Here is a 12,038-nt window from a genome sequence, read left to right as displayed (position 1 = left end):
TGGGTTAGGTGAACGGTCCTTTGGGCTGAGTGATTGTGTGTGTTGTGCAGGTGTTTGAATTGTATTGGCAGGTTGTATGGACGGGAGCTAGTAGCTAGGAGCTAGCATAACAAACACCTAGGTGTTTTTATGCGGGATTAATTTGTGGCATATTAAATATAAGCCTGGTTGTGTTGTGGCTAATAGAGTATATATATGTCTTGTGTTTATTTACTGTTGTAGTCATTCCCAGCTGAATATCAGGTCACCCCCGGCTCTCACAGCATCTTCCCTATCTGAATCACTTCCACTCCCCACTAGTCCTTCACTTGCACTTTCCTCATCCACAAATCTTTCATCCACGCTCAAATTAATGGGGAAATTGTCGCTTTCTCTGTCCGAATCGCTCTCACTTCTGGCCGCCATCACTGTAAACAATAGGGAACTTTGGGGAAATGTTCAACTGACTACGTCAAGCTACTTCCGGTAGGGGCAAGGCTTTTTTTTGTCAGATACCAAAAGTTGCGATCTTTATCGTCGTTGTTCTCTACTAAATCCTTTCAGCAAAAATATGGCAATATCGCAAAATGATGAAGTATGACACATAGAATAGATCTGCTATCCCCGTTTAAATAAAAACAATTCATTTCAGTAGGCCTTTAAGGTTTTATATATATCCTGTAAGGATGTAAGTAATGTAGTAACGGGCACATTTATAATAAGATTCAATAGTTACATATTTTGCATACGTGGCGCACTAATTTCAAAAGCGCATCACATTGTACACTTTTTTTTTTCAACTCCATCACTGATTATTACTCACTGCAGACTTTATGAAAACCAACAAACATAATAAGACATCACTTAATGTACAATGTCTGCTGTCATTAGGATGCCGAGTGCTAGGATATTCATATATTCCCATTTAGATGAAAAATGACTCACAATCCTGGCACGGAAAAGGTGGGTGGAACCAAGCGTCTTTTTGTGTCGTTCTTGCCATTCCCAAATCTAAATTGGCTGTCAAAGTGTACCAACTTCATAATGATTGTGAAAGATAGGCAAAATTCCAAAAAATTGCAGTTCTCCTTGACGCACATAGCTACTTTCAATATGATTTGTGTATTTAAAAGGGGGCGTAACCTGGGTGTGGTCCACATTGATTGTGATGTAAAAATAAATTGTGCTTGGCTTTGTTCATGTGCATACTTTAATACATCAGAATTTGTACTGGCTTACATACTTTTCTGGATCCTGGATTTCGTAGAAATGCCACGCAACTCTATAGTTCCATGAAAATCCTGGTCTTACACGCTAGCATTAGCTCATAGCTAGAGAGTGACATAACTTTGTTTTTCAACCATGAGAAGGAAGAAAGTGATCTTGAAGGCAATGTTGACTTGAGATACAAGTGTTTTAAGTTAAGAGTTTTGTCATAGAACCAGTTAAGCTCTTACGTTGAGGCACTACTGTGCTCTATTGAGTTTGGTTGTTTTGGATCTTTTTTGAAAGAAACAACAACCTGGACCATAGGCGCCGATCCCGTGGGTGCTTCGGGGCCCGAACACCCACGGACAATGCCGTGCACCCACGTGGGGGGGGGGAGGGGGGGTTTACCCACATATGCGGTCCTCTCCAAGGTTTCTCATAGCCATTCACATTGACGTCCCACTGGGGTGAGTTTTTCCTTGCCCGTATGTGGGCTCTGTACCGAGGATGTCGCTGTGGGCTATATAAATAAACATTGATTGATTGATGGCAACTTTCAATCTTTAAAATAATTTTTGAAAAATTAAGTTAAAGTTAAAGTACTAATGAGTTAATTTTGTGGCAAGTTTGGTCCGTTTGACCAAATAATAAAGCCACATAGCTCGGCTGGTAGAGCGGCTGTGTCAGCAACTTGAGGGTTCCAGGTTCGATCCCCGCTTCCGCCATCCTAGTCACTGATGTTGTGTCCTTGGGCAAGACACGTTACCCACCTGCTCCCAGTGCCACCCACCCTGGTTTAAATGTAACTTAGATATTGAGTTTCAATATGTACAGCGCTTTGAGTCACTAGAGAAAAGCACTATATAAATATAATTCACTTCACTACAAATCATATGGGATATTAACTTCGCTGAACGTCTATATTTTGTGGCGCCGTTGGGAGAGTGTATGTGCCAGCAACCTGAGGATTCCTGGTTCGATCCCCAGCTTCTACCAACCTCATCCCGTCCGTTGTGTCCTTGAGCAAGACACTTCACCCTTACTCCTGATGGGTGGTGGTTAGGGCCTTGCATGGCAGCTCCCGCCATCAGTGTGTGAATGTGTGTGTGAGAATGGGTGAATGTGGAAATAGTGTCAAAGTGCTTTTAGTACCTTGAAGGTAAAAAACGCTTACAAATATAACCCATTTACTATTTACCATTTACACCAAGCACCCACTGGCAGAAATGTAGATCGGCACCTATGACCTGAACAGTCAACATTCTGTGGCCACAGAGATGTGTTTCTGTTCAGTGCATGGAAGATGCATCGTGACTGTAAAAGTAAGCGTGATTCAGTGTGTATATTTTGCTGAGAGTCCGGGGAGTTGATGCAGTGTGTGGGCGTGAGGGCAACATTCGGCGGGTTCATTTGTGGCTGTGACTGACACCACCTGTCTACACCTGCAAGTGGAACACCGTGGACGGCTTTACACACACAAAGATGGAAGAGTACCTAGACGTTTTCTCAGCGAGCTATTTTTAAATATCAAAGACAAGATGAAACATGCAGCGGTGCTGTGGGGACACAAGTGTGAAGTACATTGAACAGCATGCTGCAGCACTGTGACCATGACCTGCTCGACAGACAGCGTGATGCAGTGAGAGCTGTTGTTGCAACACCCCCAATGCCAACACATGAGGTATTAGGAAGCACGTTACAGTTGGAATGTAGGGCTCTTTGAAGGGAGCAGGATCTTGCGGAGCCATTCCTTTAAAAGAGCCTTTCAAAAGATTGGCTCGTTATGTTGTTTTTTAAAATGTTTTTATATCTTTTTTAGCAACAAAATAATCACTGGTAACCGCTATAAAATGTGGATCAGAATAATTTACATTTGCACAAATATTACTATAGTAGTGAGAATAATTCTGAAATATTTATTTTGTTTTTACTGTTAATTTTCCTTAAAACGTGATAAAAATATATGTGTATTTACAACGTCAATTTTAGTTATTCTCCAGCGTGGATGCCTCAAAGGTGGTGTTTTTACTTCAAATCCTCAGTGACATTCCATGTTTTGTTTTTGCCTTGTTATTGTCAATAGTGCTGTGTGTGTGTGTGTTCTTGAATTTTACCCTTCTTGAGACATCAACAGGGAAAAGTACCTTCCATATGAGGACCGGTGAACAAGTTAGGACCGAAATTATGGTCCCACTACGGAAAACCATTGCATCTAATAGAGAATGTCTCGTGCACCCCTGGTGGTGAAATCTATCAAAATTAGGGTGGTCCCAAAAAAGAGGGATTTTTCAAATTGACTGTGTCGGTTTGAAATGTCAACATATGAAATAAGTGTGTGTAAAAATTTGAAGTGCTCCCCTCTCTGGCCAACATATGTAAAAACAAGTGTGTGTAAGAAATTGAAATGCACCCCCTTTGGCCAAAATAAAAATAAATATGTATATCAAGACATACTGTAATAACTTGAAGTAAATAATGAAGATTAAAAAACAATAACAAAAAATTCAATAACAAAAAATTAACTAAAAGCTTACCTTTTTTATATTTGCATAGTATGTATATATTATTAATGTTGTAAATACACATCTTTATTTCCCTAGAAAGGGTTGTCCTAAAGAGGTAGGCATTTTTCAGCAGTCTCAAGAAAGTAACAAATACAAGAATGCATGTGTTTTGTCTTTTTTTAAAAAAAATTTTTTTAGTTTGTTTGTTTTGTACAACACTTTGTGCTTGCCACTTGTCTGTGCATTAAAAGTGCTATATAAATAAATTTGATTTGATTTGAATAAGGTGGTCCCATATCCCCTGGCTTTGACAGTGATATCACTATTTAGAACTTTCCTTAACCTAAATAACTTTGTAGTAATTTAATAATACAGATAAACATACACAAAACAACTAAGAATAAAGTGTATGTTTGTGTATGTTTACAAAAGTCTACATAAAATTTGAATAAAAAATAAGACATAATAAAAAGGTCAATACAAAATTGTACTACCCTACCGAGTGTGTGTGTGCACTTGACCTACATCAGAACAATAAACCATAAAAGTGAATCCATATAAAATGTAACTCAATAAAAATATAAAAATAAAACTGTGGTTCTAAACCTTGTTGGAGGTACCAAACCCCACCGGTTTCATATGTGCATTCGCCGAACCCTTCTTTAGTGAAGAATAAAATGTATTTCTTTTTTTCAAATTCAAGACAAAGTTATGTTTTTTTACTGGTGCACATAATGACCCGTGCATGAACATCACCTAGTTCAAAGAACAAAACCAACACAGCGCACGGGCTCACAACAAATGACACCTACAAATCAGTGTATTGCCTTTGAGAGACCAGTTCAGATACTGTATGCGTGGCTTCACCTTGGCAAGTGCCACTCTCATGTCATTTTCACAGCAAAGTCTGTTCCTTTTCTTCGATTTTATGTCCAGCATCCTCGAAAACAGGGCTTTTTTAGCAATAACTGGATACTTTTCCTTTTGTCAACACCAAAACGTTGAGAGTGTTGTTCTGAAGAATTGCTGTTGAACCTGGCTCTGCTGAATTGCAATGATTTTGTCGAGGTATTCATCATTGACATTTGTTGTCTCAACAGCTAACGTGAACGGCTGTCTCACCCATCCTGGATATGACTCTCTTGTACGGAAATATCTGGCGAGATTTTGCAAGCTCATTTGGGAACTAAATGCGATATCTGAAAGGGGTAGAAATTATTTCCAAAGCAGGAACCCCACCCAGACATACAATACTAGTACACAGCTCATAAATTTTTTATTTTTTGTTATTGTCATTGTAAGTGGGCCAAAACACTTATATTAGAAAATAATCTCATGGAAATGACTGCTGTCATTTGATTATAATAATAAAACATTTAACTTGTTATTCAGGCCATGTCTACACTAAGTCGTTTAACCCCTTAAACAAATAATTATTTAGCCTAAGCCCCGTTTCAGCCACACTAAACCATCGTTTAAGGTCCCCCTCCTCGGACACATTTTTACACGGGTAAGTGCGCCATTTATTTCTTAAATCTCCGGCACTTAGCTTCATATGGACTCATTGATCGTTTACAAAGTGAGTTTGGAGAGGAAGTGACGCCAGAAAGACCACGCCCACACAGGAAGTGACATCAGAAAGAACGCGCCACAGCCAGCCTCATAATAAAGCAGTTTCGTAACTCGGAGGTAAACACTGGAAATATGAAGGCGAGTCATCCAGATATGCCCGTGTTTCTCCTTCTTCTACATGTACAGACGCTTGTGGAAATCATACATGAATACCTTAAAGGCCTACTGAAATGAAATGTTTTTATTTAAATGGGGATAGCAGATCCATTCTATGTGTCACACTTGATCATTTCGCGATATTGCCATATTTTTGCTGAAAGGATTTAGTAGAGAACATCGACGGTAAAGTTCTCAACTTTTGGTCGCTGATAAAAAAAAGCCTTGCCTGTTCCGGAAGTATCGTGACGTCGCAGGTTGAAAGGCTCCTCACATTTCCCCATTGTTTTCAATGATGGCCGCCAGCAGCGAGAGCGATTCGGACCGAGTCTACTGAAACCCACTACTACCGACCACGCAGTCTGATAGTTTATATATCAATGATGAAATCTTAACATTGCAACACACGCCAATACGGCCGGGTTAACTTATAAAGTGCAATTTAAAATTTCCCGGGAAACTTCCGGCTGAAAACGTCTAGGTATGATGACGTTTGCGCGTGACGTCAATGGTTGAAGCGGAAGTATTGGTACACCATTGTATCCCAATACAAACAGCTCTGTTTTCATCGCAAAATTCCACAGTATTCTGGACACCTGTGTTGGTGAATCTTTTGCAATTTGTTCAATTAACAATGGAGACTGCAAAGAAGAAAGCTGTAGGTGGGATCGGTGTATTAGCGACCGGCTGCAGCAACACAACCAGGAGGACTTTGAGTTGGATAGCAGACACGCTATCCGACGCTAGCCACCGACCGCATCGATGATCAGGTGAAGTCCTTCGTCGCGCCGTCGATCGCTGTAACGCAGGTGAGCACGGGTGTTGATGAGCAGATGAGGGCTGGCGTAGGTGGAGAGCTAATGTTTTAGCATAGCTCTGACGAGATCCCATAGCTAAGTTAGCTTCAATGACATCGTTAGCAACAGCATTGCTAGGCTTTGCCAGGCAGCACAGCATTAACCGTGTAGTTACAGGTCCAGTGTTTGGTTCGGTGTCTCCTGATAATAGTATTGTTGATCTGCTGTCTATCCTTCCAGTCAGGGGCTTATTTCTTTTGTTTCTATCTGCATTTAAGCACGATGCTATCACGTTAGCTCCGTAGCTAAAGTGCTTCACCGATGTATTGTCATGGAGATACAAGTCACTGTAAATGTCCATTTCGCGTTCTCGACTCTCATTTTCAAGAGGATATAGTATCCGAGGTGGTTTAAAATACAAATCCGTGATCCACAATAGAAAAAGCAGAAAGTGTGGAATCCAATGAACCCTTGTACCGAAGTTACGGTCAGAGCGAAAAAAGATACGTCCTGCACTGCACTCTAGTCCTTCACTCTTACGTTCCTCATCCACGAATCTTTCATCCTCGCTCAAATTAATGGGGTAATCATCGCTTTCTCGGCCCGAATCGCTCTCGCTGCTGGTGTAAACAATGGGGAAATGTGAGAAGCCCTTCAACCTGCGACGTCACGCTACTTCCGGTACAGGCAAGGCTTTTTTTTATCAGCGACCAAAAGTTGCGAACTTTACCGTCAATATTCTCTACTAAATCCTTTCAGCAAAAATATGGCAATATCGCAAAATGATCAAGTATGACACATAGAATGGATCTACTATCCCCGTTTGAATAAGAACATTTCATTTCAGTAGGCCTTTAAAGTCCTGTATGGTTGGTTTATTCATTATTTTATTTTCAAATGTATTAGCCTGTGGAGAAAGTTAATGTTGATATTTACCTCAGAAGGCTGCAAATAGAAAAGAGGAATTACATTTTTATTTAAATTGTATTTGATATGCCATTGATAATTTTTAATTATTATTATTATTTGAAACTCGATTTTGCATGTCACTATAAAGTTATATAAGCCTTGCTTGTTCAATATTCAATGCAAAACGTGTTTGGGTCCCTATTAAAAGGTTAATTTGTTCAACCTTGGCCCGCAGCTTTGTTCAGTTTTAAATTTTGGCCCACTCTATATTTGAGTTAGACACCCATGCCTTAAAGGCCTACAGAAACCCACTACCACCGACCACGCAGTCTGATAGTTTATATATCAATGATCAATCAATCAATCAATCAATGTTTATTTATATAGCCCTAAATCACAAGTGTCTCAAAGGGCTGTACAAGCCACACAACGACATCCTCGGTACAGAGCCCACATACGGGCAAGGAAAACTCACCCCAGTGGGACGTCAATGTGAATGACTATGAGAAACCTTGGAGAGGACCGCATATGCGGGTAACCCCCCCCCCTAGGGGAGACCGAAAGCAATGGATGTCGAGTGGGTCTGACATAATATTGTGAAAGTCCAACACATCAGCGAAAGTCCAGTCCATGGTGGGGCCAGCAGGAACCATCCCGAGCGGAGACGGGTCAGCAGCGTAGAGATGTCCCCATCCGATGAACAGGCTAGCGGTCCACCCCGGGTTGGGAGCAGAGTAGAAAAGAAAAGGAAAGAAACGGCAGATCAACTGGTCTAAAAAGGGAGTCTATTTAAAGGCTAGAGTATACAAATGAGTTTTAAGATGAGACTTAAATGCTTCTACTGAGGTAGCATCTCTAACTTTTACCGGGAGGGCATTCCATAGTATTGGAGCCCGAATAGAAAACGCTCTATAGCCCGCAGACTTTTTTTGGGCTCTGGGAATCACTAATAAGCCGGAGTTCTTTGAACACAGATTTCTTGCCGGGACATATGGTACAATACAATCGGCAAGATAGGCAGGAGCTTGACCGTGTAGTATTTTATACGTAAGTAGTAAAACCTTAAAGTCGCATCTTAGGTGCACAGGAAGCCAGTGCAAGTGAGCCAGTATAGGCGTAATATGATCAAACTTTCTTGTTTTTGTCAAAAGTTTAGCAGCCGCATTTTGTACCATCTGTAATCTTTTAATGCTAGACATAGGGAGGCCCGAAAATAAAACGTTACAGTAATCGAGACGAGATGTAACGAACGCATGGATAATGATCTCAGCATCATTTGTGGACAAAATGGAACGGATTTTAGCGATATTACGGAGATGAAAGAAGGCCGTTTTAGTAACACTCTTAATGTGTGACTCAAACGAGAGAGTTGGGTCGAAGATAATACCCAGGTTCTTTACCGAGACGCCTTGTTTAATTGTTTGGTTGTCAAATGTTAAGGTGGTATTATTAAATAGATGTCGGTGTTGAGCAGGACCGATAATCAGCATTTCCGTTTTCTTAGCGTTGAGTTGCAAAAAGTTAGCGGACATCCATTGTTTAATTTCATTAAGACACGCCTCCAGCTGACTACAATCCGGCGTGTTGGTCAGCTTTAGGGGCATGTAGAGTTGGGTGTCATCAGCATAACAGTGAAAGCTAACACCGTATTTGCGTATGATGTCACCGAGCGGCAGCATGTAAATACTAAAGAGTGCAGGGCCAAGAACCGAACCCTGGGGAACTCCGCACGTTACCTTAACATAGTCCGAGGTCACATTGTTATGGGAGACACACTGCATCCTGTCAGTAAGATAAGAGTTAAACCAAGACAAGGCTAAGTCTGACATACCAATACGCGTTTTGATACGCTCTAATAAAATATTATGATCAACAGTATCGAAAGCGGCGCTAAGATCAAGAAACAGCAACATAGATGACGCATCAGAATCCATCGTTAGCAATAGATCATTAGTCATTTTTGCGACGGCTGTCTCCGTAGAGTGATTTGCCCTGAAACCGGATTGAAAAGGTTCACAGAGATTGTTAGACGCTAAGTGTTCATTTAGCTGCTGTGCGACAATTTTTTCGAGGATTTTCGAGATAAACGGAAGGTGGGACACCGGCCGGTAGTTTACCATGAGGTCAGGATCGAGGTTAGGTCTTTTGAGTAGAGGATGAATAACCGCTTTTTTGAATGCTAGGGGAACAGTGCCAGAGGAAAGTGATAAGTTTATAATATTTAACACTGATGGACCTAATAATACAAAAAGCTCCTTGATAAGTTTCCCAGGAATTGGGTCTAGTAAACATGTTTGTTTTGTCCCATTTACACATTTTAACAATTCCTCCAATGTTATTTCATCAAAGAGAGAGAAACTATTTTGGAGGGCAGTGTCCGTCGTATATACAGTGGTATCTGTGTTAATAGAACCCAGTTGTAGCTGAGATGCATTGTCTTTAATCTCTTTTCTAATGACTTCAATTTTCTTATTAAAGAAATTCATAAAGTCATCTGCTGAGTGGGTGGAGCTACTGGGAGGAGTCCCTTGTTGGGTTAGCGATTCTACTGTACTAAACAAAAATTTAGGATAATTTTTGTGGAGGTGGATGAGATTTGAGTAATATTTAGCTTTAGCTGAGGTAAGCATGCGTTTATAAGTTATTAAACTATCACTCCATGCTTGATGGAAAACCTCAAGTTTAGTCGCACGCCATTTGCGTTCCAGCTTTCTACATGATCATTTCTGGGCTTTAGTTTCTTCTGTAAACCATGGGGTACGCCTTTTAGGGGCCCTTTTTAGCTTTAGCGGTGCTACACTATCAATGGTGTCGCGCAGGGCGTCGTTAAAATTGTTAGTGAGGTTATCAATAGAGCCCACATAATTTGGGAATGGTGCCATTACCGAAGGCAGTAAGTCAGTAAGAGTCGTCGTTGTGGCAGCATTAATGTTGCGGCTGCTATGGTAGTTATTATTATTAGTTTGTTGACAATGAGTCAGAACTTCGAATTTTATAAGGTAATGATCGGACATTACTTTAGTGTACGGGAGTATCGTAACTTTGGAGGTGGTGACACCCCTGACAAGCACTAGATCTATCGTATTACCGTTGCGATGTGTGGGTTCATTTATTATTTGTGTAAGACCACAGCTATCAATTATAGTCTGGAGCGCCACGCATGGAGGGTCCGATGGGGTATTCATATGGATGTTAAAGTCTCCCATTATGATTATATTGTCGGCGTGCGTCACTAGATCAGCAACGAACTCTGAAAATTCATTGATAAAGTCCGAATAGGGCCCTGGGGGGGGCGGTAGATGACAGCCAGGTGCAGAGGCAAGCGGTGTGACAAACCTCAAAGTAAGCACCTCAAACGAGTTATATTTATTATTTAGGTCCGAGGTAAGGCTAAAGTTTTTGTTGTATATTAGTGCAACACCCCCACCCCTTTTAATGGGACGGGCAATATGCGTTCCCGTATAGCCAGGAGGAGACGCCTCACCCAGCGCAAAAAATTTGTCTGGTTTGAGCAAGGTCTCGGCTAGACCAACGACATCAAGATTGTTGTCTCTAATGACTTCATTAACTAATAACGTTTTGGAAGACAATGATCTTATGTTTAAAAAGCCCATATTATAGGTAGTGGGCTGTTTTGAGGAGTTTTTGTTGAAAGTATCCGTAGAAGCAATATTAATAATGTTACGTTTATTATGCGTAGTGCACTTTAAATAATTTCGACCATATCTAGGAATTGATATGACAGGAATTTTTAGATTGTTTGCCACCTCAGTAAAATGCATGTCCACCTCTGACGCAGAAAAAACATGTGAGTTGTATATTATTCTAAGAGAATTGCTATGTGTGCAGGGATTATCCAGCCTGACACTGGCTAGTTCTAGCTTAACAGACTCCTTATTAGCGCTTCTTTGAGGATTAGCCTTTAACGTTAGCCCCGCTAACAACAACGCTATTAGCTTTGTTGTTAGCCCCGCCCGACATCCCCGCTTCTGCTTCCGAGCACACCGCTTACGTCTCTTTCGTTGACGGTCTCCGCTGGTAGTGGACGCCGCTGCTTCAAAGGCCACTGCTGGATGTAGCTCGCGAAGAATTCCCAAGCTAGCGAGTAGGTCCACCGTACACGCATCTTTCAGCCCAAAATGGCCCGATCTCTCCACATCCAGAATCGTAAGTCGGTCGTAAGTGATCACGGAGTGAACACGCTGTGAGCCAGCCATGAAATTGACTGAATTGAAGGGTATTTTTGCCAAATCGGTCTACACTTCCAAGAGCGCTTGCAAGAAGCTGCCGCCGTGAAGCGCCGCCATCTTGCCAATGATGAAATCTTAACATTGCAACACATGCCAATACGGCCGGGTTAACTTATAAAGTGCAATTTTAAATTTCCCGCTAAACTTCCGGTTGAAAATGTGTATGTATGATGACGTATGCGCGTGACGTCAATCGTTGAAACGGGAAGTATGCGGACACATTGAATCCTATACAAAAAACTCTGTTTTCATCTCAAAATTCCACAGTATTCTGGACATCTGTGTTGGTGAATCTTTTGCAATTTGTTTAATGAACAATGAAGACTGAAAAGAAGAAAGTTGTAGGTGGGATCGGTGTATTAGCGGCAGACTACAGCAACACAGCCAGGAGGACAGAGATGGATAGCAGATGCGCTAGCCGCCGAACTCACCTTAACTTCCTCCGTCTCCGGGCCGCCAACCGCATCTGTGATCGGGTGAAGTCCTTCGTCTCACCGTCGATCGCTGGAACGCAGGTGAGCACGGGTGTTGATGAGCAGATGAGGGCGGGCTGGCTGGCGTAGGTGGATAGCAAATGTTTGTAGCATAGCTCTGTGAGGTCCGGTTGCTAAGTTAGCTTCAATGACGTCGTTAGCAACAGCATTGTTAAGCTTCGCCAGGCT

The sequence above is a fragment of the Entelurus aequoreus genome, linkage group LG07, assembly GCF_033978785.1.
Source record: "Entelurus aequoreus isolate RoL-2023_Sb linkage group LG07, RoL_Eaeq_v1.1, whole genome shotgun sequence".
NCBI classification, from domain to species: domain Eukaryota; kingdom Metazoa; phylum Chordata; class Actinopteri; order Syngnathiformes; family Syngnathidae; genus Entelurus; species Entelurus aequoreus.
Note: the sequence above shows the minus strand (reverse complement) of the source record.